This window comes from Somniosus microcephalus, chromosome 17 (genome assembly GCF_052327205.1).
Source record: "Somniosus microcephalus isolate GS21.2 chromosome 17, FLI_Smic_1.0, whole genome shotgun sequence".
Taxonomy (NCBI): domain Eukaryota; kingdom Metazoa; phylum Chordata; class Chondrichthyes; order Squaliformes; family Somniosidae; genus Somniosus; species Somniosus microcephalus.
The window spans coordinates 26,184,848-26,212,573 of NC_141003.1; the positions used below are offsets into that span (position 1 = coordinate 26,184,848).

Consider the following 27,726-nt stretch of genomic DNA (forward strand, 5'->3'; position numbering starts at 1 on the left):
GACTGTTGTCTTAATACATGAAAACTGTTATTGGTGTGTATTTGATTTCCTATCTGCTATTTGATTGCTTTTGTTATCCAGCTCCATATGCAAACTGATATTGCTACCCAAGGACGTGCATTAGTTGCTGTGAGGAACTTTCTGATGTAAGTGTAGAGAAGTTGGAAGAATTTCTAGTTCTATTTATTGTTCCACAACTTTTTTTTTTAAAAGCACCATATCAAATGTGTAGGAAGGTTAAGTGAAATTAATTCTTGATGCTTTCTTATGCTTCAATAATAAATGTCATATGAATGCCAAATATACTGTCAGTGAAGAATTTAGGAGCCAAAGAAAAAGGGACACAACTTAATTTTTGCCAAATGGTTCTTTGCTGCTTTATTGAAAATATTGCTGGACTGGAACCAAACTAATTTACCAACTTGTAAGCAAGAGCAATGTTTATCCCTCATGTTGTTTATTTACTGTCTTGCGAGCTACTGCTAATCACGGTGGCATAGTGGTTAGCACTGTTGCCTCACAGCGCCAGGGACCCGGGTTCGAATCCGGCCTCGGGCGACTGTCTGTGTGGAGTTTGCACATTCTCCCCGTGTTTGCGTGGGTTTACTCCGGGTGCTCCGGTTTCCTCCCACAGTCCAAAGATGTGTGGGTTAGGTTGATTGGCTATGATAAATTGACCCTTAGTGTTAGGGGGATTAAATACGTGGGGTTACGGGGATAGGGTGGGATATGTGTTGGTGTAGGGGTTACGGGGATCGGGTGGGCCGAAATGGCCTCTATCTGCACTGTGGGGTTTCTGTGATTCTGTAATCGTCTTTGCCACGCTAGATTAGTTCTAGACAGTGTGATGTACTTAAATTAGTTGCTAATATGGAGCTTTTCATGCTGCTCATTGAAATGGAATTCAGAACAGCATTTGAATATTTTTCTAAAATTGTAAATAGTAAATAAATGCAAGTCACCTAGGGATTGACCCTGAGATGAGCTATCAATCAAATATTCGCTCCTTCACGAAGACTGCCTACTTCCACCACCGCAACATCGCCCGGCTCTGACCCTGCCTCACCACATCCATGCCTTTGTTGCCTCTAGACTTGACTATTCCAAAGCTCTCCTGGCTGACCACCCATCTTCTACCATACATAAACATGTGCTCATCCAAAACTCTGCGCATATCCTAACTCGCACCAAGTCCCGTTCACCCATCACCCCTGTGCTTGCTGACCTACAGTAGCTACCGGTCTGGCAACACCTCAATTTAAAAATTCTCATTCTTTTTTTTTCAAATCCCTGCATGGCCTCGCCCCTCCCTATCTCTATAACCTCCTCTAGCCCAACAAGCCTTTGAGATCTCTGTGCTCCTTCAATTCTGGCATCTTGAGCATCCCTGATTTTACTCGCTCTACCATTGGCCTTCAGTTGCCTTAACCCGAAGCTCTGGAATTCCTTCCGTAAACCCCTCTGCCCCTCGACACCTCTCTCCTCCTTCAAGATGCTCCTTAAAACCTACCTCTTTGACCAAGCTTTTGGCAATCTGTCCTGATATCTCCTGTGGCTCGGTGTCAAATTTTGATTGATAATGCTCTTGTGAAGCACCTTGGGATGTTTTGCTACGTTAAATGCACTATATAAATGCTGCTGTTTGTGGGTGGGGAGTGGTGGGAGGTAAGCAGAGTCTCTTTGGGGTCAAGGTGGCTCCAAGATGACACACTTGAAAGTTTGAACCCAAATCAACCCCATGTGGTGGACTCAGTCATCTGATAGCTGAAGCAGCCAGGTCTGCAGTACTCCAGGGCACTGTTGATATTCGACCAGCCAGCCTGGCCCATTAAAGAAACTTCTTGGTGGGAACCAGGACACTCTGCACTCTACCCCAGATAGTCCTGTAAACCAATGCCCCAACAGGTAGAATGGTTCTAACTGGACAAGCAGCTGTGCAGTATTAACTTCAGCAGTACCCCTACAGATTCTTGGGGGTGTGCCAGTCTGTGCTAAGTGCTCTGAGTAATTGGGATGTGTGCCTGCAGGGCGAATGTGGACTCCATTATTGGGCAAATAGAAACCATACATGTAGGTGTGGATTTCTCAGCAGCTTGATTTGGACATTTTTAAAAGGATAATCGGTTTCTTTGCCAGTTTTCTGAAAATGTGTAAATCATGCAGCTAACCTTTTTAATCTGCTTCCTAAAGAAACAAATATGGACTTGGAACTTGTAGAGTTTGTTTTAACAAGAAGAGTAATAGGGCAGAGAGCTCCAATTAATGATTTGTTAGAGCACCAAAGGTTCTTGTTGCTGGGGAGATGAGTAATTTTCAAATTCTGTTTTACTTCTGTGCTTTTGGACCAACTGGTCCTGTTTAGTTTGTGCTACCGTCTGTTAAAACTGGAATTGCGCTTGCATCTCGTGTTTAAGAAAAACTTGTCAGTGATGGTTTTTATTCAAGCAAAAGTACTGATGTGGCCAGACTCTGGGAAATGTGTGCTCTGTGTGATGAGACCATTTGACAGTTATTTGACATGCACAACCTTTGTACTGTACTATATTATATTGAAAACATTAATTTCAGTAAAATATATGCACATTATCATAATGGGGAAAGCTGACCTGTTTTTCATGTATCTACAAATCTAAAGGTTTTTCTGAAACTAATGGTTTTTGCGGTCAATGTACAAAATAAATCAAAGGAACACTAGGTTGGTTAATAGTGGATTATTGAGGTTGCAGTGTAGTTGTAAAGACAGTTGTCAAGGTTAACACTGAACTTGAAGGCTCAATTAACTGAAATATAAAAAGTGACATTGGAAGTTTCAGCACTCTTGAGTGCTATCTAGTTTAGCATCAATGTGAAGCGATTCTTGGGCTTTGCACAAACGATAAATTGGGTGTGTAAATCCAGATTCAGGACCTGGCTTCTGTTTGAAGTGGAGGGAGTCTCTTCTCTTTGCACCCAAAGCAGAAACTCCAGACCAAGGTGTCAATCAGCGATCCAGGTGCAAATTGCACCCAAAATGGCACTAGTTCTGAGAAGTGTGTTTTTTTTTCTTGTTTCCACTTAAACTCATTTGCATATCGCCGAACGTAAAATCTGTCATGAACCAGCGCAATCGGGCAGAGTTTTAGAATGTAATTTAAAAAAAATGCTCTAAAAATATTCCTTGATATATTTAAGAATGGTAACTTGATGCAGTTTGATTAATGCCGCTGAAAATGGGTTTTAATCCATGTCCAGTCCACCACCCGTGTGTAACCTGATTTTAAATAACTGAAAATGACTTTAGCAAATGGTTCTTTATCATTTTTTTTAGTTACATTGGTGTACAGTAGTCAGTTTCTTAGTAAATTAAAAAATTATATTCAAAAGCTTTTAAAACGTGCCGATTAGTGTCCTTGCGCCAAAAAAGTTTAATTTTAAGAGCCTCCTTGAAGGCCTGCAAACAGCAATTAGCAGAAACTCGCTGTGCAGGTTTTGATTGAGGGCATGGCCAGTTTGGTGGGCGGGGCCAGCTTCTAGTGCGATTGTTTTTTGAGCAAAAAGCTATCGCAAAAGATCACAGAAACTCGATTTGCACTGAACGTAAATTGCACTTAAAATTCTGCAATCTTTTGCACTGGTTTGGCCGATTTTTGGGCGAATTGCATTTGAAAAAACCAGCACAACCAAGCAGAAACTCCTGCCCCACGTGTGTTTCCAGTGGGCTGCCAAGTGCTCGGGTTCACTGGACCCTCTGGACACTTTGTAAACCTGCTTAGTGTTTAGAGAGCAAGGATTCTCCTCTCTCTGCTTTCTAACTATTTAACATTTTTAATGTTTGGGGAGGGAGTGCATTGTTCACACCTGTATTCAGGCATGCACGCATCTCTCTCCTAGGCAAGATGTACAGCCAGGCTGGAACCAGACCAAGAAAAGTGATTCTCACTGGCTGGAAATCAAACTGCAGTTACTGGTCTTGGACCAGTAGTTCCAGTGTCAATGCATCTTTAGGTAACCGGAGAGTGACCACATTGTAGAATCCAAAGTGAAACCTCCAGAGGCTGGTGGTCTTGCACATGAACTACAGATTATAAACTATGGTTCAAAGTGCTCAGTTGAGGCCATGCTTGATAAGTTGTAGTGTAATGACATCATCATCCTGTTAAACTTCACCTACCTAATGCTATAAACTGACTTTTTGTTCAGAGCTCTGCACATTCCCATCAGGTGGGATATTCCTTGTCCCTTTTTGACCTTGCAATTTGCAGATAGCTTCCTTTATATGACTGACAGAAAAGCTTTAAAATTCAGATTTTCTTTTCTTGAACACATGTACTCTGCTTGTCATGATGTTGCAACGTCTGAAGGTTTCACACAAATTTGAAACTGGAGTTGAAATTGGATTTTGAAGGAGGCAGTTACAGGAAACTTTCGATTTACCGGCACCTAAATAACCGGAAGTCTCGGTTAACCGGCAAAATTCAGGAGTAGGTTCAGGTAACTTTTATTACTTGCCTTCCTCCATCTGTTGCTATGCAAGGGTGTGGCTGCAGCTGTTGCTAAGCTACAGAGATGCTTGGAACTTGTGGCCATTGTTCTGAACCTGTTGCTAAGCAACAGGGTTTGTTGCTTTATACGGAGCTCTCGGCTCCGTATCTTTTACTATAGCTTTCGGTTATCCGGAATTGTTGATGAACCGGCACCCCGTCAGTGCCGGATTAAAAAAGTTTCCTGTAAATTGGCGCTCCAAACCTGAAGAAAACTTGGGAGCGATTTGTTTTGTTTGCTTGTGCAGTATAAATGCACATTAAGAAGCTCTTGTTTCACACGGAAGACAAATACTGGACAACCTTATCACTTGGTTACTAGTTGAGAAAATATTTACGGGCTGTTTGCATTCTTTAGTTAATTGTAGTAAGTTTGTTCACCCAGTGTCAATTTTGAATGAACTCCTTTCTCTACTGTTTATGCATCATATTCATAAATATATGTGCCTGTAGAGAGCAAACGCTTCCAAATAAAGCTTGTCACAATCCTTTATCTTGCTAAGCAAATGGATACCACATTAAAACCATTAGTGTCAGGTGAAATACACAGGTGTATAATATGTGGAATCGAGTGTGTTTGAAATTTTGCAGGTTCTGTTGACAACGGAATTTTCAAAAAAAATGTGAAATTTATATTATACAATTTTCTTTCGAGATGTGAAATGGCCACCTTAAGAATAGTGCAGTGCCATTTTTTTTTTTGAGTGGGGGAAAAAAAATTACATTAATAATTGACTTGTTTCTCATTCCAAGTGGACAAAATTATAGCAAGAAAATATTGGATTAAGATTAAACTATTCAGCAACAGCTTTCAGCAGTTTGCCTTTCTTTTCATTATATCAAACAAATTGAAAGGAATCCAGTATTTTTTGTAACCCTTAAAAAACAGCTCCAGTCTTTCACTACAGCCTATTCATCTGGAAAGGTCTCTGGATCAATTTCAGGTCTGTGTTGATTTTGCTGAACTCTGAGTGTCTACAGTTGGCCATCGTGTCCCTTAGCTAGGGTTGGGAGATTAAATCAGCCAGAATTTCTGCTGCTGTTCTGTGATCCTATTTGGAAAGTACAAGTGTGGAGGTTGGAGGAGGGCAGGTTTGTGTTCTGCTCTAGTTATTCTCTGATTGAATAGGCTGTTGATGTTCACAGTCCAGGCACAGACATGAAGAAAGCTGTGAGTGCCTGTGGATCCATAATCCAGTGCGATTAGGGCTTCCAGGAGAGGAGAGAAGAAAAATTGCTGTTTTGTTTTTTTTCTTAGTAGGCTTGGGCAGTGAAAATGAATCGGTGTTCAACGTGTGTTCATTTTGCTGGTCTGACAAATGGTGGATTAATTTGAATAGGAGTCGAGGCTGAGGTTATTTTTTTTCCGGGGGGGACGGTGGGGAGATGGGGTGGAAGGAAATGTACAAAGTGAGTAAGAGTCTATTGCTATCACCGGAACTCCGAAGCAGCTCTTGCAAGTTCTATCACTTCTCTCTGTGGCTTGACTCAATTTCACTCAATTGCTTTTAATAGGAAGAGCTCTGTAATAAACACAAATATAAGTACTTCTACATTGAGACTGCAGCTTATGCTAAGGGCATGGTTTCCCATCATCGACCATAATTACAACTGACTCAATCTACCCCTGTACCTTGTTCCAGCAGCAGTTGAAATCAACATTTTTTTGTTTACTGAAACGGCCCAGTATGCTGACAATCATTGCCTAAGGTCGGTACTGACTTGGTGATGTATTGGAATTTGCTGTGTAGACTTGAACTGATTATAATTGTTTTTGCAAAACTTGCTATTTTATACAAAACTTAAATTGTACTGAGCAAATGAGCAGAATGTTCAACAGTGTAGTTTGAGAAATGATCCAATGTGGAAATCATAAATTCTAAAAATATATGCTGTATTAAGATGGCACTTTATTGTGCTGTCAGCATTCAGGGTAGAGATTCTGCTGCTGATTCATTTTCCCCGAGAGGTGTCCTGGTGCTTTGATTTAGTCTTGAGGATAAACTATGCAGTTCACAATCTTTTTAGATCAAGCAGAACTTTTTTGACTTTTTTGTGCTTGCGGAAGTTATGTGGAATGACTACATTTTGATTATTGTTATCTAAAAGTAATAGATACCTAGGAATGTTGTAAAATAATGTCTCATTGAGAGCCTTGAAGGACAATCCAGCCTACCAGTTTATTAACATTACCTGAATGTTGAGACTGATATAAAATATATGCATGCCTTGTTAAAAATTCTGCATCTGCACTATTCTCCTGGGTTCAGTGTCACTGGTTTCTTCTGTCAACAAACCTTCCCCCCTCCCCCCCCGCCACCCCGAGCCCCCTATGATCAAGAGTTTACCTTGACTGTCCAATGTAATATGATGGTGTGACCAAGGAGTTATAACAAAACCTCGTGCACACTGGATATAGTAATACTCTGGCTGCATTTCTTCTATCTTTGAGAATGTGTTAACAAATTTGGGTAGTACGCCACATTCACCACCCTGAGCAGAAACTTTAATTGGAGATAATTCACATTGTGGATTTCATCTTTGAGCTCTGTGTAACTTAATAGCAATGTCTTAAATTTCCACAAATTCCACTTGGGTCAAGCCAAAAATCTTTGACACAACATTCTTTATAAGGTACATAATGTCATGATTTTTGTAGAGAAAGACATTTGGACGATATTCTGGTGTTCAAGCAATTTTCCTGGACCGACCTCTTGGCTTGGCTTGTTCTCCCTTGCCTCTTTTTTAAAAAAAAAAAAAGAACATAACGTAAGAAATAGGAGCAGGAGTAGGCCATTTTGCCCCTCGAGCCTGCTCGGCCATTCAGTAAGATCATGGCTGGCCTTCGACCTCAACTCCACTTTCCTGCACAATCCCCATATCCCTTGATTCCCTTTAATATCCAAAAATCTTAGCGATCTCTGTCTATATCCCCATGAAGCCTCTTTGCATCCCCCTCACAACTTGCATTCCCACCTTATCGAATACCTTCTGAAAATCCAAAGGCACCACATCCACTGGCTCCCCCATATCTATTCTGCTCGTTACAACCTCAAAAAACTCTTAACAGATTTGTCAAACACGATTTCCCTTTCATAAATCCGTGTTGACTCTGCCCAATCCTGTTATTATTTTCGAAGTGCCCTGTTACCACGTCCTTAATAATAGATTCTAACATTTTCCCTATTACTGATGTCCGGCTAACTGGTCTGTAGTTCCCTGTTTTCTCTCCCTCCTTTCTTAAATAGTGGGGTTAAATTTGCTACCTTCCAATCCACGGGAACCGTTCCAGAATCTATGGAATTTTGAAAGATGGCAACCAATGCATCCACTGTCTCTGACGCCACCTCTTTTAAAACCCTAGGATGTAGGCTATCAGGTCCAGGGAATTTATCGGCTTTCATTTCCCATTAATTTCTCCAGTATTCTTTTTACTAATACTAATTTCTTTCAGTTCTTCATTCTCGCTACTCCCTTGGTTCTCAACTATTTCCGGAAGCTTTTTTGCTGCATCTTCTGTGAAGACAGACACAAAGTATTTGTTTAATTTTTCTGCCATTTCCTTATTCTCCATTATAATTTCTCCTGTCTCAGCCTGTAAGGGACCCATGTTTACTTTTGCTAATCTTTTCCTTTTCGCATACCAATAGAAACTTTTACAGTCTGTTTTTATGTCTCTCGCTAGTTTACACATTCTATTTTCCCTTTCTTTATCAATTTCTTGGTCCTCCTTTGCTGAATTCTAAAATCCTCCCAATCCTCAGGCTTGCAACTCTTTTTGGCAACATTATAAGCCTCTTCCTTTGATCTAATACTATCTTTAACTTCTGTTGTTAGCCATGGTTGGACCACTTTCCCTGTGGGGTTTTTGTGCCTTCAGGGAATGTATATTTGTTGTAAATTATGTATTCTTTAAATGCTAGCCATTGTTTGTCTACCGTCATACCTTTTTAATGTAGTTTCCCAATCTACCTTGACCAACTCGCCCCTTTATACCTACGTAGTTTGCTTTGTTTAGATTTAAGACCCTAGTTTCAGATGTAACTAAATCACTTTCAAGCTCAAGATAAATTTCTATCATATTATGGTCACTCTTCCCTAAGGGCCCCTTTACTACAAGGTTATTAATTAACCCTTTCTCATTGTACAATACTAGATCTAAAATAGCCTGTTCCCAAGTTGGTTCTTCAACGTACTGATCGAGAGAAGTATCTTGTATACATTCCATGAATTCGTCCTCTACAATATTACTGCAAATTTGCATTGCCCAGTCTATATGTAGATTAAAGTCCCCCATGATTACTGTTATCCTTGTTACATCCGCCTCTAAGTTCCTGATTTATACTCTGCCCTACATTACAACTGCTGTTTGGAGGCTTATAAACAACTCCCACAATGTTTTCTGCCCCTTGCTGTTTCTTGGCTCCACCCAAACTGATTCTACTTCTTGATTTTCAGAGCTGAGATCCTTTCTCTCCACTGTCTTTAACCCATCCTTTATTATCAGGGCTTATCCCTCCTTTTCCAGTTTGCCTATCTCTTCTAAAAGTTAAGTATCCTGGAATATTTAGTTCCCAACCTTGGCCACTTTGCAACCACGTCTCCGTAATGGCTATTAGATCAAACCTATTAATTTCTATTTGAGCTATTAATTCTTCTATTTTGTTGCGAATGCTTTGCGCTTTCAGATATAGTGCCTTCAGGGAAAAATAGAAAAAGTTAAAGCTGATGTCCCCTCAGTCACTGATGCCCTCTCAGTCACTGATGCCCTATTACCTTTGTTACTCCCTCTGTCCCTTCCTGACCCACTCTGCTTATATTTTTACCCCAAACCGTACTCTGCTCTAGAGCCATGACATTTCTCTTGCTGCTTTAAAATTTACTCTTTCCTGGAGCACCAATTCAACACACATGTATATAACATGTTTTAAATAATGCTTAAGCTTCTTTTATGTTGATATATACTGACATTTTGAGGCTTCAGCCATGACAAATCCCAGAAGTTTAATTTGGGGTTGCCACTGGCTGCCATGGACCCCTGTATTTTGAGTTGGTGGCATTGTCATGGCATTTAATATAAAAGCAGCTTTTGAACTAAAGCAGAAGGAGTGAGTCACCGATAAGTGCTGTTTAAAAGCAGCTTATATGGAAGATGGGCGACAACAGTTTAATTTGCTGAACTGTCGGCTCACTTTTCATAGTGAGTTGCTGAGCAAACATACTTCAAGAAGGTTCCAAGTTCAATACCTGGTGTGTAATGAGTTAGCTAATGATGGGAGGGAGATGACAGTTGGGATGATGTAATTGGCAAAAACATCCTTGGGTTACAAAATGGGAAAATCAGTCCGAGTTCTTTGATTAATATCCTGCGATGCCTGCTGAACATTTTTGTGTGGATATAGCAGGTGAGGGAAGGATCATACTTAACTGTGATGGGCCTTGCAATCAAATAGCCTGGTGACACTCTCGCATGATTTGATGGCCACTTGGGAAATATACTGGACAGCACTATGGAACTTGACCCCAGCATGAAGCCTTTGCCTTTAGGATGGGAGGGAAGAGGGCAGAGGGAATGCCTCAACTTTTGGAATATTTTAACATTAAGCAGTGGGAACTGAGAGGCAGTTGATTCACGCTACTGCATTTGAATCAGTCTGAATGTTACGAGCACTTCCGTAAGTTTTAACCTGAATATTTAGGCAGTCATTTAAATTCACTTCTGGTGTAATTCCTGCCATTGAACTTGGTTGCCTATGACTTCATGTGATGCAGAGAGATTAGTTTTTTTTTCTCTTTTTATATCATGTGGAGAAAGGGTCAAACAGCACTTCTTGACTGACTTGGGCACTGTGTAATATTGTACGAGTAGAGTTTACAGGAACAATAGCAAAAATTTGTACATATAAAATCTGGGATTTGACATGGCTGAAGCCGCAAAAAGTCAGTATATATCAATATAAAAGAAGCTTGAGCATTATTTGAAACATTTAGAACATGTTATATGCATGGGTAATTTGGAGAGAGACATCTTGAATGATTGCCCCATCTCCTTCCATAGCAGTATGGTGTAAAAATGTCTATCATCACTGAAAAGTAGCTGGGCCAGGGAAGGACGATCACAACATTGCACTTGGTTTGTGTACCACTGAATTAATATCTGTGCTGCACACTGGCATTACCATTGTTTATTGGTTGCATAAGTGCAATATCATTTAATTTTCATTTCACTTTCTAGGGGATGGCTATGAATTAACAGAAATGTTACAACATTTTGGGTTAAGGGGAAGTGATGGAAAACCTTGTTTAAAGTAGTTAATTTGTAAGCCCTGACTTTTGGTGATGTCAGCGCAAGACTTGGTGCTGTGTTGCATATATGCAAATTGTGATTTCCTAAGTCACTAATTGGTTATATTTTTCATTGCTTGTATAATATGATGAGGTATCTCTTAGATCACTTGAATTATGTGACCTGTCCTGAAGTCTAGACTAGAAATTTTTTCCCAACAAATTTTATATAGATACCAAAAATAAAATTTTACCGATTTTATGTTTATACTCTCAGCTAAATAATTGTGCAATGTTGTACAAGTAGAGTTTACAGGAACAATAGCAAAAATTTGTACATCTAAATCTTGAATTGTGAAAGCCATAATTTATGTTGATGCTTTCTAGTCTGTAGAATTTGCATTTAGGCATTAATTTTCACGCGAGTATTTTCTGGATTTAAAATTGAGTGTTTTGTTTCAAATTCTTGATGAGAGTGACACTGGCAACAGCGCATTTACTGCCCATCCTTAATTACCCTGAAAAGTCGGGAGTGGAGTGCTTTGTTTTTGCAACTGAAGAACTTGCTCGCCCACTTGAAAGGGCATGACGAGTCCACCATTTTGTGTACACTAGTCACCTGTAGGTCAGCCATTGGATAGGGGTGGCAGATTCCATTCCCCAACTGATCATAGTGAACCAGTTGGCATTTCTTTTACACAATTCAGCATTGTTCCTGAATTTTTTTTCTGGTGCTACCTTACAAATAATCAAATTCAGTTTGATAGCTTGCCATGATTAATTGATGCAAGATCACTATGTAATGAGCAGTATCATTTTGTGTATTACTCGAGGCAGCAGAGTGGTGGGGTATAGCACAGTAACTGTAGTATGCAATTAAATACTGTTCAGGGAGTTGTACGTACATGATGTGAGTGAAAGATGCAGAAACAATTGATGCTTGAGTGTGAATGTTTCTGGTGCTTGTGTGAATATTGGCTTAATGCAGAGTAATTGAGAACCTAATCAAGAACAGGCTGGATGGACCAGGAGGTCTTTTCCTGTCCATCGTTTTCGTATGTTTGTAGAAATTGAACTGCTATGCTTGAAGCCGTATGATTCACTTGATTGTAGTTGTGATGTAACTCTTGTTTGATTCACATCCCGATTGGAAAATGCAGATATTAATGAAGTATGCATGTTTAATCAACCATTAATTACAAGTTAATAGCTCTTATTTTTAAGTGAATAGAAACTCTGCATAGTGAATGCTTGTATTTGAGTGTTTTTAATGTTTACAGGATATTCCTAATTCCATATTTCTACATTTTCAGCATGGAGCATTGAACCACAACTGTTGTGTTCCTCACATTTGTGTCTTTGCACTCTCACCATATGCATAGGTTCTCGGTGCAGAACACAAGTTTTATGGAGTTTCACCAAATTGCAATTTCTAAAACCTATTCGTCCTACTACAGCTGATGCAGCACCATTGTAAATAGCATTAAAGTGACAGGTTTAATGCATTTGGAGGCCCAGCGAATTGTTTTGGTGCCTAAAGTGTTGCACCAAAGAGGAGGCATTGTATTTCATGTCCAAAGGCACAAGTGCTGTTTTGGAAAAATTATATTAAGTAGAAGCCTGTGGCATCATCCTCCTAAGCACTAATGATTGGAAATATTGTCCTCCCAAGTGAAACATTGAATCTTTTGAGGTAATCTATTTACTGAAACAGTATGGATGCAAGCCTTTTTTTTTTTGCTTGTACACAAGATAAAATTAGACAGGCTTTGTATGGTTTTTGAAAATAGACTACAACTGAACGTTCAAAGGCTTCTAGAAACTGCAGATACACTTAATGGAAAAGAAAGACTTGCATTTATATAGCGCCTTTCCCAACCTCGGGATGTCCCAAAGCACTTTACAGCCAATGAGGTACTTTTGGAGTGTAGTCACTGTTGTAGTGTGGGAAACGCAGCAGCCAATTTACGCACAGCAAGCTCCCACAAACAGCAACGTGATAATGACCAGATTATCTGTTTTTTTGTTAAGTTGATTGAGGGATATATAGTGGCCAGGACACCGGGGGGTAACTCCCCTGCTCCCGTTTGAAATAGTGCCATGGGCTCTTTTACGTCCACCTGAGAGAGCATTTGATGCCTCGGTTTAATGTCTCATCCGAAAGACGGCACCTCCGACAGTGCAGCACTCCCTCAGTACTGCACTGGAGTGTCAGCCTAGATTTATGTACTCCAGTCCCTGGCTCAACCCACAACCTTCTGACTCAGAGGCGAGGGTGCTCCCCACTGAGCCACAGCTGACTTATTTGTGCGTGTGTGCATTATATACTGTATTTGGGAAAGCGTTCCAGAACATTACACACTGCCAAGAACAACTGAGCTTCCATAGTTTTCAGATCAGTAATATACAGGAAACTCTCTTTTATCCGCCACCGGCGTGGTGCCGGTTTATCAAAAAGTGCGGATTGCAGAGAGGTATAGTAAAAGGTACGAGAGCCCCGTACACGGCCACAGATCCAGGCGTCCCTGTTGCATGGCAACAGGTGCAGGAACCCCGGCCACAGACCAAGCGTCACTGTTGCACGGCAACAGGTGCAGGAACCCCGGCCACAGACCAAGCGTCACTGTTGCACGGCAACAGGTGCAGGAACCCCGGCCACAGACCAAGCGTCACTGTTGCACGGCAACAGGTGCAGGAACCCCAGTTACACAGCCACAGATCCAGGAACAGCCATGAATATGAAGTAAAACTTACCTGAACCTACTCCTGAATTTTGCCGGTTAACAGATTTCCAGTTATTTAGGTGCCGGTAAATCGAGAGTTTCCTCTAATGACTAATGGCAGCCGAGGAATATCACCAGATACTCCCACACATGAAGTTGAGTAGCTAATAAATAAAATAATTGGTCACTTTTGTTGGTAGAGATATGTTGTCCTGGTTCAGGTAGAGATACGTTGTCCCATCTCGTGCTTTCTTGATCTCCTGGCCCCGTGCTTGCTGAACCTGAGTGTATTTTGGTTTATGCGTTTTCCAACCTTGTGTTTATATGGCTGCCTAATTTGGTTCCATACAATGGTGTATTTTTAAAAAAAAAAGTTAAGTTGGTATCATAAAACTTTGAGGTCGAAGCAGTTATTCCACAAGCCTCTTTTTTAATTAAAAAAGAAAGACTTCTAGTTCTATAGTGCCTTTCACGTCCCAAAGTGCTTTAAAGCCAATGAAATACTTTCTGAAGTGTAGTTACGGTTGTAATGTAGGAATATTTGCAATAATGTCAAATGATTGGCTTTGGAACCTTTACGAGTTGGCATCATAGCACGTGGCCTTCAGTTCTGCTGTTATTTCTGGAACAGTGAGTCACTGAATCCTGAACTAGCTACTTGCTCTTGGCAATATCTTCCTTGTAAAGCCCTGCTCAAGCAAGTGGTAAGTTCCATCTAATCCTTGTGAGTTTCAGCTAACACTTGAAAACCTCTCTGTAGGAATGTTAGCAGATGTCTTGGGTTGACACAAGTTATTTTTGTCTGGTTATTCATGTTTCCCTAGGCAAGCATTATAAACAGTGATCTCAATGTTTCCTTAAAGTTAAGCAGCAAATTTGTAATATAGATTTTTACAAAGATAGATAGTTGTTTTTCCTTTCCTGCAAAAATAAATGTGGGATCACACTGCCCCAGTTGGAGTTTGGCAGCATACAGAAGCTCTATACGTCATGTGACCTTATTGACTGATTCCTTCCTGTCTTGGCAAGCCTATTGCTTTCATGAGACCCAGCTCGTGCTTTCTTGATCTCCTCCTGACTCCACTATCCCTCCTGGCGCCCGTGCTTGCTGACCCTGTAAATGGCTTCTCCTCCTACCCTTGCATTGTTGGCTCTTCGTTTGCACCGATATATTCTTGCCCCGCTCCCTCCTTTTTACATGCTGCTGCGCAGTAACATCATCAGCAAGCACGGGATCAGCTTCCATATTTATGCTGATGACTTCCAGCTCTGTCTCCTCACACTTCCCTTGGCACAAGGACCACCTCTGTGCTGTCAGACTGTCTGTCTCACATCAAGTGATCAGTCAAATGTCCTCCACTGAACATGGGGAAGGCCAAAGCCATCATTTCTGGCCTTCTGTTATCACCCCTTTTTCTTTGCCATTGACTCCAGCCTGTGCACCAGCTCAGGTAGAATCAGAACATGGCGTCCTGTTCAACCCAGAGATGAACTTAAACATCACAATCATATCCGTTTGCTTCCAGCTTTGCAATCTCTCCTGTCATCGCCCCTACCTCACTCCACTGCTGCCGTTTGCCACTTCGAGACTCCTTATCCACTCCTCCTTGTTGGCTATCCATCCTCCATAAATTCCCACTTGTTCAAAATTGGCTACCTGTATCCTTTCCCGCATTTAAGTCTCACCATCCTTACTGGCTTATGTTGGATTCCATTCCCCTAGTGCACTCAGTTTAACATCCCCCATGTTCAAATCACTCCATGGCTTTGCAGTACCCTATTTCTGCAACTTTCTCCAGCCTTGCATCTCACCTTGGCAGACTGAAGAGTGCACAATAGCCTTTTTGCATTTCCCCCGCTTTACCCCAGCCACTGTCTCACCAGACTAATCACAACCTCGGCATCTTATTTGACCCCAAACTGAGTTTCCGCCCTCCAGTCTTCTCCATCACAAATACTGCCTACTTCCACCTCTTGTATTGCTCGTTGCCACCCCTGCCTCAGTCCTTCTGCTGCCAAAACCTTCATCGCCTTTGTCACCTGCAAACTTGACCTATTCTAAGTCACAGTCTAAGGATAAGGGGTAAGCCATTTAGGACTGAGATGAGGAGGAATTTCTTCACCGAGAGTGGTGAACCTGTGGAATTCTCTACCACAGAAGGCAGTTGAGGCCAATTCATGAAATATATTCAAGAAGGAATTAGATATATTTCTTAAGGCTAAAGGGATATGGGGAGAAAGCAGGGACAGGGTACTGAATTTGGATGATCAGCCATGATCTCATTAAATGGTGGAACAGGCTCGAGGGGCCGAATGGCCTACTCCTGCTCCTATTTCTATGTTTCTATTCCAATGCTCTCGTGGTCGGTGTGCCATTCTTCACCCTCCATAAACTTCAGCTTGTCCAAAGCTCTGCTCCCTTATCCTGCACCAAGCCCCACCCACCCATCACCTCACCCTTGCTGATGTACATTGGCTCTTGCTCCTCCAACACCTCAGTTGTAAACTTCTCATCCTCGTGTTCATTGTCTCACCCCTCCCTACCTCTCTAACCTTCGGCAGCCCTATAACTTTGAGAACTTTGCAACCCTTCAGCTGTTGCCTCTTGTACACCCCAAAATCCCTTTGCACCACCATTGGTGGCCATGCTTTCAGTCTTCTAGGTCCTAAGCTCTGGAAGTCCGCCTCCCTCCCTCCTCCTTTCAGCATCCCCATAAAAACCTCTGACCAAGCTTTTAGTCATCCCTTATGTTGACTTATGTCTGATTTCACTTCTGTGAATTGCCTTGGGACATTTTTTCTACATAAAAAGCACTATATAAATGCAAGTGGTTGCATGCGTGTTACCATCAGCATCCATTTATAAACTTTTATAAATGGACTGCAAAGTTCCATGCTTTTGAATGATGTGAACTCGTGCTGTTCCACTGGTGTTGGCTGCTATCTGCATCTCGCCCAAGTGGATGTTCTTTTGTGTGAAACTCGACATAGTAAATGTTGCTAGGCTAGTTGACTACTGGCACTGCGGGATAGGATACAGGGAGCCAATTATTAACTATGTTCTCCAATTTTGGTGATGCTATTAGACTGTTTTAACAGTATTACTGCACATTATTTGAGCAGCTAATAGATTTTATTCCTCTTCAGGCTTGATGTAATATTTTTCTGTTGTCTCGAGTTTATTTCAGTAAGTTTGTACTACAGTTATAATAGTAAGGAAGCAGTGTCTAGAATTTGACAGGAAATGTAACTGGACCTGGCCAAGTATTCTTTTTGAAAGAAACATTTTAGATAATTCCTCTTGATTCCAAGGTGAAATATGCAAGTTACCCCTTAGTACAAATGAATAAAACTGCACTGGAGACCTTTTTTTGCACAATTTGAATTCAAATTGATAGATGATTTGAGTTAAGAGTAGACTAGTCGAAAAGCTTGCCTCTACCCAAAAGTGTTAATGTAATCATAATCCGCTTATAAGAAAAAGCTGGGGGGGCCCGGCGTTGCCAGGGCAGTTTAGAGGGCCGCGCGGTTGACGGCCGGCCACTGCCGCTCCCCCGCTCTGTGTCTCGGGCCGAGCGGTTGTGAGGCCCGGCCCGAGTGACCCCAACTCACCTCCCGCTCCGGCGGGCCGACACAGCTGCCCCGCTCGCTGTTGAGGAAAAGCAGGGGAAAAATTGCCGCGAGGTTTCGGGAGGCTGCAGGATTAGGTCCCGCCCGTGACGCACCGATTGGTCAACCATCAGGTCATTGGACTGTAGGATTGGTCAACCATCACGTCACTCAACGCTAATGAGCGGTAGGATTGGTCAACCGCTAATGAGCGGATTTTTGAACGTTTTTTGTATACTGTCCGAACAATTTTTGTCTGACCAAAAAGTAAATATGCCTATGACACTCCCCTGATCATCAGCTTTCTTTTGATATAACATGTGTAGGTACGCTCTATAACTTTTGAGTGTATGACAGACAGACGCAATTTTCTTGCGTTTTTTTTTCTTCAAAGCTTGAGTTTGAAAATTCCACTGCATACCTTTCAATATTAAGACTTAGTTGCTATTATCTTGGATCTGTTCTGTTTTTTGGGCATTATACCTCTGGATACCTCTATCCCTTTAAAGGTACTCGGTTCTCTTTTAAAATCTTAAACAAAAGGGAACAATCATTACGACTGTAGAGTTGTTTGGTGAAGGAAAGATGCAAGTTAGTTTGATATTTCCCAGTTTTTAGTCCTCAACATAAAAACCCAGTCCAGTCTGGTGGGCCAGTCTGTTTATTCAATTACTTGTAGTGATAAACTCATTTCAGTGGTGAATAAAAGTTGTTTTTAACCACACTCGGCTGATGTGCCTAAATGTGAGAAACTATAGACCTTAAAAGTAATACAAGCCAAGTTTATGCAACTTGTCCTCAATTTAACTCTTTCAGCCCTGGTATAATTTTGGTGAATTGCACTGTATCCTTTCCAATGCCAAGATCTCTTTTTACTGAGGTTCGGTGCCCAAAACTGAACACAGTATTCCAGATGGGTCTGACCAAGCCCCTCTGTACAACTGAAGCATAACATCTTGCCCGTTTTAAAGGACAACATTTCATTATAACAACAGAAAATGCTGGCAAAACTCAGCAGGCCAGGCAACACCTGTGGAGAGAAATTAGAGTCAACATTTCAGGTCAAAACCCTTTGTCAAGACTAAAGAGGCACAGGGAATGAAATAGATTTAAGAGGCTGGGCTGGGAGAGAACAAAAGAGAAGAGACATTGAGGTATTCAAAATGAGATGAGATGGTGATAGGACTAGTGGAGACAAAAGACGGCTCTAGATTAGGTGTGAAATGTGCTGGCAGAATGGGAGACAGCTGCCATGTGGGAGAGAGGAAAACCAAAACAAAGGTGTGGATGAAAAATATAAGTAAAAATGTAATAGGGGCCAAGGTTATGATCTGAAATTGTTGAACTCGATATTTAGTCCGGAAGGCTGTCAAGTGCCTAATCGGAAGATGAGGTGCTGTTCCTCGAGTTTACGTTGAGCTTCCGTGGAACAATGCAAGAGGCCAAGGACGGTGAGGTCCGAGTGGGAATGGGCCGATGAATTAAAATGACAGGCGACCGGAAGCTCGGGGTCACCCTTACGGACTGAACGGAGGTGTTCCGCAAAGCGGTCACCCAATCTGCGTTTGGTCTCCCCAATGTAGAGGAGACCGCAGCGAATACCGTATACTAAATTGCAAGAAGTACAAGTAAATCACTGTTTCACCTGGAAGGGGTGTTTGGGGCCCTGGACAGTGGGAAGGGGGGCTGTATAGGGGCAGGTGTTACAAACGCCCCTTCCAGGTGAAACAGCGATTTACTTGTACTTCTTGCAATCTAGTATACTGTATTCGCTGCTCACGATGCGGTCTCCTCTACATTGGGGAGACCAAACGCAGATTGGGTGACCGCTTTGCGGAACACCTCCGTTCAGTCCGTAAGGGTGACCCCGAGCTTCCGGTCGCCTGTCATTTTAATTCATCGGCCCATTCCCACTCGGACCTCACCGTCCTTGGCCTCTTGCATTGTTCCACGGAAGCTCAACGTAAACTCGAACAGCACCTCATCTTCGGATTAGGCACTTTACAGCCTTCCGGACTCAATATTGAGTTCAACAATTTCAGATCATAACCTCTGCCCCATTACATTTTTACTTATATTTTTCATCCACACCTTTGTTTTGGTTCCCCCCCCCCCCTTTCCTTTTGTCTCTCTCCCACATGGCAGCTGTCTCCCATTCTGCCAGCTCATTTCACACCTAATCTAGAGCCGTCTTCTGTCTCCACTAGTCCTATCACCATCTCGTCTCGTTTTGAATACCTCTTAATGTCTCTTCTCTTTTGTTCTCTCCCAGCCCAGCCTCTTAATCTATTTCATTCCCTGTGCCTCTTAAATCTTGATAAAGGGTTTTGACCCGAAACGTTGACTCTAATTTCTCTCCACGGATGTTGCCTGGCCTGCTGAGTTTTTCCAGCATTTTCTGTTATTTTGGATTTCCAGCATCTGCAGTATTTTGCTATCGTACATTTCATTAGCCTTTTTGGACTTGTGCACTAGCTTTTACACCTAAATCCTTTTGTTCCTCCACAACTCCTCGTGTCTCACCATTGAGAAAATATTCCCATTTGTCTTTTTTTGATCCAAAGTGGATGACCTCACACTTTCCCACATTGAACTGCATCTGCCATAGTTTTGCCCATTCACTTAGTCTGTCTATGTCCCTTTGTAATTACCTGCTCCCATCCACACTACTTACTGTGCCTCCTAACTTAGTTTTGTCTGCACACTTGGATATGCAACTCTCTGTTCCTTCATCCATGTCATTAATCTATATGGTGAAAAGCTGCTTAACTACTGTCATGAAACTGCTGATGGCTTATGGATTGTTTATGTATCATTCTAAAATTAGTGTAGATATGGTTACTAAATGGGGCGTCTTCGCACAAACTGAAGATCCAAGATGGGGGTCGGTAAAACCACACACTGCTGTTGTCAGCTTGAAAGGTTATTAGTGTCATGAGATTTGATATCAGAACAAGTGATCACTGAAACATTCCCAGTGTGTTTGGCAATTGCATAGAGAATGTGTAATTTGGCTGTAAAAAATGCCATTAACTTTGGCATAGTACATGAGGAAATGGATCCCAGAAGGTTCACTGAGCTACTGTAGCTGGATTTTTGTTAAAATAGTACTGTAGAAAACTTGGTTTTGAATTGAAAGAGAAGAAATGATTGGTTCATTAAGATTTGTCACTTTTATCTTGACTTGAAGACTAAAGTCCTGTGTGTGGTTAGATTTATCTAGCTACAGATATTCAGGAGCAAGGTGCATAGCCTTGATAATGAACGTCAGAATTGATAGCAGTCAAGGGAGGTACTTAGCATGATTGAAAGTGACAGAACCAATTCATCAGTCATAGCATAAGTAATTGGTGTTTGTTTTGTCATTGAATTAGAACAATAAGGTAGCTTTTTACAGTCAAGTATTTATTCATGAATAATTGCAGGGAAATTATTGAAGGTTAAGCTTCATCTTCTTGAGGGCAATTAGGCATGGGCCATAAATGCTAGCCTTAGCAGCGATGCCCACATCCCGTGAATGAATTAAAAAATAAAAGACTACAGTCAAATTTCCAGACTTTCGCTTTCCTTCAAAAGTGGTAAACGCTGGCGGAGAGAATGGATCTAACTCCCAGTGATGTTTCTAAAGTTACTGATCTGTTTTTGGCTTGCTGAGTGAGACTGATTGTTGCTAATCATGTTGCATGTATTTAGTGGTGCTATAATCTTCTGCTGGAGACAAATTCTAAATTGACCTCCATCTTTGTTTCACTTGGTTGCCGTGGTGACAAACCATTCAGCCTGGCATGTGGTTGTAGCTGCTGGCTTAAATACGCTGTGGGGTGGTTACAGCTCCTTGGACCTTTCTCTGTATATGAGAGATTAATTAGAGGGTTTAGCAACTGCTTGTACAGAGTTGCCCATTCTTTAATAGTGTTAATGTTAATCCACAGATAACCTCTTTTTGACATGAGCCAGCATAGTAGCTTGTCACTTACAAAGCTACCTGCTGATGTGTTTAGACCGGGAGTGTGCCTCATCGAATTGAAAGCATTTGTATCTATGCTTCTTTGCCTAAGGAGAGGAGCTTGCACCAAATGTGGAAGAAATAATAGTTTAATAAGGATTTAACTACAGTTACAAATGACATAATTTGAATCTAAGGTAATGTATTGGTTTGTAAAAGGTGGTGGAAAAGGCACAATTTTTGGCCTAGTTTTTAAACATTACAAATTTTTCTATTGGCTCAAATGAAGAGAGATTTAATATTTTTAAGTTACTATTTATTATTCGTTATCCCTGGCTTTGTTGATGGGTATGCACACAGAAATTATGTTTAAATTTTATATTTGGATGTGCATGTTATATGTAATATTCACTTTGTGTTTGCAATGTACTGCATTTAAGGTAAATTAAATTAAATCTGTAGAATCTGTTCCAGTCACTTTTATACAGTGCATCAGATCCGAATTTTTGTTGTGTGCTTGCAGCTGAAAATGTGACTTGTATGTTCAAGTTTTAACCCTTGTTAGGTACCAAGTATCCTTTTTTGTCCAAGTTTGGAAAGGTCAATTTACAGTTTCAGAAAAAGATACCGTTGTTGATTCAAGTAACTTCATTTAAGCCAGGTGTGTAATTTTTGATTATGGAGTAGAACATTGAAAAAAAATCAGGTGCATGGTACAAGAGGAAATGTAGTAGCATAGATCAAAAGTTGGTTAACTGACGAGAAACCTAGAGGTAGGGTAAATGGGTGCCTTCTGGATTGGAAAAGGATTAGAAGTGGTGTATTCGAGGTCAGTGCTGGGACGCTTGTGTTCTCTATGTATGTTCCTTCTAATTTTTTTTGTGCGCAGTCCCTTTCAATTAGCCAAATCGATCGCGCACACAGTATTCAAGCAACAATTAACAGAATAAAGGTCGGTATTATCGGGTCCGCTTCTCTGGACAGCAGTGCAGCATGCTCGGTCTTGTTCAAATCTGCTGTGTTTTGTTCTGATTGCGTTCTTTAATTTATACCTCTCTCTTTCTTTATGGCTCTGTGGTGCATGCATATTCTTGTATCAGCCGAAACTCATAGGCTCCTTCTTCTTAGGCAGTCCCTCGGGATCGAGGATGACTTGCTTCCACACTAAAAATTAGCTCGCAGGTGACTGAGTCCAATACGGGACCTACAGTCTCTGTCACAGGTGGGGCAGACGATGGTTGAAGGGGCGGGTGGGTGGGGTGCTTGGGTTGACGTGCGCTCCTTCCGCTGTTTGCGCTTGGCTTCCGCTTGCTCCTGGCGGAGAGACTCGAGGTGTTCGGCGCCTTCCCTGATGCTTCTCCTCCACTTTGTGCGGTCTTGGGCCAGGGGTTGCACTTTTTCAAGGAGGCTTTGAGGGTGTCCTTGAAGCGTTTCCTCTGCCCACCTGGAGCTCTCTTGCCGTGTAGGAGCTCCGAGTAAAGCTTGTTTTGGGAGTCTCGTATCGGGCATGCAGACGATGTGGCCTGTCCATCGGAGCTGATCGAGCGTGGTCAAAGCTTCGATGCTGGGGATGTTGGCCTGAGCGAGAACACTGACGTTGGTGCGCCTATCCTGCCAATGGATTGGCAGGATCTTGCGGAGGCAGCATTGGTGGTACTTCTCCAGTGCTTTGAGTTGCCTGGTGTACATGGTCCATGTCTCTGAAGCATACAGGAGGGCGGGTATCACTACTGCTCTGTAGACCATGAGCTTGGTGCTGGGTTTGAGGTCCTGGTCTTCAAATACTCTCTTCCTCAGGCGACCGAAGGCTGCACTGGCACATTGAAGGCGGTGTTGGACTTTGCCATCGACGTCTGCCCTTGTTGATTGTAGGCTCCCGAGGTATGGAAAGTGGTCCACGTTGTCCAAGGCCTCGTCATGGATTTTGATAATCGGGGAGCAGTACTGTGTGGCGGGGGCAGGTTGGTAGAGGACCTTTGTCTTATGGATGTTTAGTGTAAGGCCCATGCTCTTGTACACTTCGGTGAATGTGTTGACGATGGTTTGGAGTTCGACCTCTGAGTGTGCACAGACACAAGTGTCGTCTGCATACTGTAATTCGATGACTGGATGGGACGACCTTCGATCTGGACTGGAGGCGACGGCGGTTGAACAGTTTCCCGTTTGTTCTGTAGATTAGCTCCACTCCAGCGGGGAGCTTACTGAGGGTGAGATGGAGCATTGCAGCCAGGAAGATTGAGAAGAGCGTTGGTGCGATGATACAGCCTTGCTTGACCCCAGTCCGTACGTGAATTGTCTCTGGTGGATCCGTTGATCAGGATCACGGCTTGCATGTCGTCGTGAAGCAGGCGGAGGATGGTGACAAACCTTTGAGGGCAGCCGAATTTGAGGAGGACACTCCATAATCCCTCATGGTTGATGGTGTCGAAGCCTTCTTTGACCTCACAAAGGCCTATGTACAGCGGTTGGTGCTGTTACCACATTTCTCTTGTAGTTGACGCGCAGTGAAGATCATGTCCATTGTGCCCCATAGTGGGCGGAATCCGCATTGCGACTCTGGGAGGAGCTCTTCAGCCACTGGGAGAAGGCGATTGAGGAGAGTTCTTGCGGTGACTTTCCCTGTGGCAGACAGCAGGGAGACTCCTCTGTAATTACCGCAATTGGACTTGTCACCTTTTTTGAAGATGGTTACGATTACGGCGTCTGAGATCCCCTGGCACGCTCTCCTCCTTCCAAATAAGAGAAATGAGTTCATGTATTCGCACCAATAGTGTTTCTCCGGTATGCTTTAGTGCCTCGGCGGGGATTCCATCTCCTCCTGAGGCCTTGTTGTTCAGTTGTCGGATGGCCTTTTCAACCTCATGCCGGGCTGGGGTTGTGCTGAGGTGGTGACGGGTAGCATGCCGCGGGCTGGAGTTGAGGACACTCGCGTCAAGGACAGAGTCTCTGTTGAGATCTTCGAAGTGCTCCTTCCAGTGGGCATTGACTGCCTCCCTGTCTTTGATAAGTACCTCTCCATTCTTGGCCCGCAGTGGGGTAGGATCTTTGGTGCTTGGGCCGTAGGTGGTCTTGACTGCGCTAAAGAATCCACACACGTCGTGGTTGTCGGCTAACTGCTGGATCTCCTGCGCTTTCTCCACCCACCATCTATTCTTTAGGTCACAAGTTTTTTGTTGGTCCTCGGCCTTCAGGCGTCTGTAGAGCTGCTTTCTTGCTCTCAAGTTCCTTTGCTGTTTCCAGATCAGGAATGCCCTGCGCTTGCGGCTGATTAGCTCCTGGATCTCCTGGTCGTTCTCGTCGAACCAGTCTTGGTGTTTCCTGGTTGAGTGACTGAGCGTCTCTTCACAGGTGCTGATTATGGAGGCCTTGAGTGCAGACCAGGCGCTGTGAACACTCTGCCTCTGAATCACTGGGAGTCGTCTGGTTGGTTGTGAGGTGCAGGCTGAACAAGGCTTTCTTAGCAGGGTCTTTGAGTGCTCCAGCGTTGATTTTCCTGCAGCATTGCTTCTGTTGACGCCGTTGTTTTGGGCCTACGTTGATGATGACAGAGCGGATTGGGCGGTGGCCTGTGTAGCAGTTGTCCGCTCCTGTCATGGCGCGGGTGATGCGGACATCCTTGCGGTCCCTCGCTCGGACAATGACTTAGTCCAGCAGATGCCGGTGCTTGGAGCGAGGCTGTTGCCATGAAGCCTTGTACTTGTCTCTCTGACGGAACAAGGTGTTGGTTATGACTAGGCCATGTTCTAAGCATTTTGTCAGGAGGAGGGTACTGTTGGAGTTGGCTTTTCCTACCCCCTCTCTGCCGATCACACCTCCCCAGAGGTCTGTGTCCTTTCCAACTCTGGCGCTAAAGTAGCCAAGGAGGATCAGCTTGTTGCCCGTTGGGAACTCGGAACACGGATTGTTCGAGGCTGGAGTAGAATTCCTCTTTGGTCTCGTTCGTAGCTTCCAGTGTTGGGGTGTATGCAGCGATGACTGTAGCGCACTGTTTCCGGGCTAGGGTGAGCCGTAGAGTCATGAGGCGTTCATTTATTCCACAAGGGGAGTCTCGGATGTTCAACCAGCTCATTTTTTATGGCGCAGCCTATCCCATGGAGGCGGCATTCTTCTTTAGGTTTGCCTTTTCAGAATAAGGTGTAACCACCACCTTGCTCCTTGAAGCTGGCCTTCCCCTGCCCATCGGGTCTCGCTTAGGGCGGTGATGTCTATGTCGAAGCATCTGAGCTCCTGGGCAACGATAGCAGTACGGCGTTCTGTTCTGTCATTGTTGGGGTTGTTCACGAGGGTCCCGACGTTCCAGGTCCCAAACTTCATTTTAAAGGGTGGAAGATGCCTGTGCGTGAATTCTTTTAACGTGGGGTGGCCATTGCACACCAGCTACCACACGGGCTTCGTCCAATGGCAAGGGGATCCAAGACGATTGGAGACCAGGCTCTGCTACATCGGCCTAGCATACACACACAAACATACTACAGGCAACACTTTTTTATCCGGCACCAACTGTAATGATATGCAGTAACATGTCATTCTAGAATGGTACACTAGGTGTAGCTGTATGTTTTAGTAGTGGGCTACATCTATAGGGGTTGTCTTGTTTAACATGAGGCACTGGTCGGGAGAGTCAACATGGCTACTGTATACAAGTCAACGTGGCTGAATAAATGACTAGCACAAGCTAGCTGTTCATAATAAAAACGTCTTTATTTATTTATGAACATAACATGGTACCAGGAGTGGTAATATCTGCTGAATATTGCGAAACGCGACATGGAGAATTTGAAGCCACCGGAGGGTTTGAAACTCACGGGGCATGTCGACTGCAATTGGCGGACTTTCAAACAACAATTCGAACTCTACATTGCCGCCATCGGGTTTGGTACGAAGCCAGACGCAAGGAAAATAGCGTTGCTGCTCACGGTTGCAGGCCCGCAGGCGATAGAGGTATTTAATATGTTTGTATTTGATCAAGAGGAGGACAGAGAAAAAATGGAAGACGTGCTAAAGAAGTTTGATACACATTGTTCTCCCAAAAAGAACGAGACCTATGAGAAGTACGTGTTCCGTTCACGGACACAGCAGCAAAATGAGACTTTTGATAGTTTTGTGACCGATCTGAAACTGAAAGCACAGACATGTAATTTCTCTGAACTGAAATCATCCATGATTCGTGACCAGATTGTGTTTGGTATTCATGATAAAAAGGTCAGTGAACGTCTGTTGAGAGAAACCGAACTAACATTGGAGGAAGCTGTGAAAATATGCCATGCCAGTGAGCTAGCTCAGCAGCACGCAAAGACTTTCAGTGAAATTAATAATGGTGCGACTGTAGTGAGTGACAGTGCAGCTGTCGGTGCTGTGTCCTGCAAGGGGAAGAAACGTGGGCAGAACAAGAATGTAAAGCAATCGGAGGATGGAACTTTCAATTGTAAACGCTGTGGTTACCAGCACCAGTCAAGACAATGCCCAGCGTTTGGGGAAAATGTGCACAAAATGTAATGGAAAGAATCACTTTGCTAAACAATGCTTTTCAAAAGTAAAAACAAAGAAAGGGCAACAAGTCAATGTGATTGAGACATTTTTTGTAGGAATGGTGTCATGTGACAATATAGAAAAGGATACAGAAAATGTGCAGCCCTCAGGAAAGGACAATGCTGAACATAAAGTTAATGCAGTAAAAGAGGACAAATGGATGATGCCACTGCAGGTAAATGGAGCATTAGTTACATTGAAACTAGACACTGGGGCAAAAGCAAACTTAATCAGTATGAGTGACATTAAAAATATGAAAGAAAAGCCCAAAATACAGAAAAAGTCAGTACTACTGAAGAACTCTAATGGACAGAAAATAGATAGCTTAGCTTAGGTGTATGCAGACTTAAAGTGACAGTCAAAGACAAAGTGCATCATCTCATGTTTTCTGTTGTGGCTGAAGGACTTGATTCACTACTAGGTGACAAAGCTTGTGAGGACTTAGAACTGGTCAAGAGAGTCTACTGTATAAACTGTGCCATAAGCAGACCAGATGACTCAGTGGATTCTGCAGTGAGTAATTCCCAGGATGTGTTCAAAGGATTTGGAGTTCCACCATTCACTTAAAAGATCCAGCTAAAGGAGGATGCTCAGCCAGTGGTACATGCTCCATGGAGAGTTCCAGCACCCCTGCGTGACCGACTCAAGAAAGAACTGGACAGAATGACCACACTAGGAGTCAGCAGGAAAGTCGAAGAGCCAACAGACTGGGTTAACTCCATGGTATGTGTAAAGAAAAAGAACAATGATCTAAGAATATGCATGGATCCAAAGGACTTAAATGCAAACATAAAACGTGAACACTACCAGATTCCCAAGCGAGAAGATTTCACCAGTGAAATGTCAGGTGCCAGATACTTAACAAAGCTCGATGCCTCAAGGATTTTGGCAACTAAAACTGGATGAAGAGAGCACCAAATACTGTACCTTCAACACACCATTTGGCAGGTATTGTTTCCTCAGAATGCCTTTCGGGATAATATCTGCATCTGAAATCTTTCATAGAGCGATGGAACACATAATTGAAGGTCTGGAAGGAGTTTGGGTCTATGTTGATGACATCATCATCTGGGGCTCCACACTGAAAGAACACAATGAGAGACTGACTAAAGTG

General features: G+C 42.8%; 1 protein-coding gene across 16 annotated transcripts in view; it reads left to right on the forward strand.

Moving 5' to 3' along the window:
- The window catches only part of eps8a (EGFR pathway substrate 8a, signaling adaptor), a 202,934-nt gene that overhangs the window by 9,007 nt on the left and 166,201 nt on the right, over positions 1 to 27,726 (forward strand). Inside the window, exon 1 of one of the 16 annotated variants that reach the window (XM_086010089.1) lies at positions 20,623 to 21,280. The exons of 14 other annotated variants lie outside the window; for them this stretch is intronic. The gene's annotated coding sequence lies outside the window, so the exon portion shown is untranslated. Of the gene's footprint in view, positions 1 to 20,622; positions 21,281 to 27,726 lie in introns of those variants that run through there. One more of the 16 variants, XM_086010098.1, reaches the window with a different exon arrangement.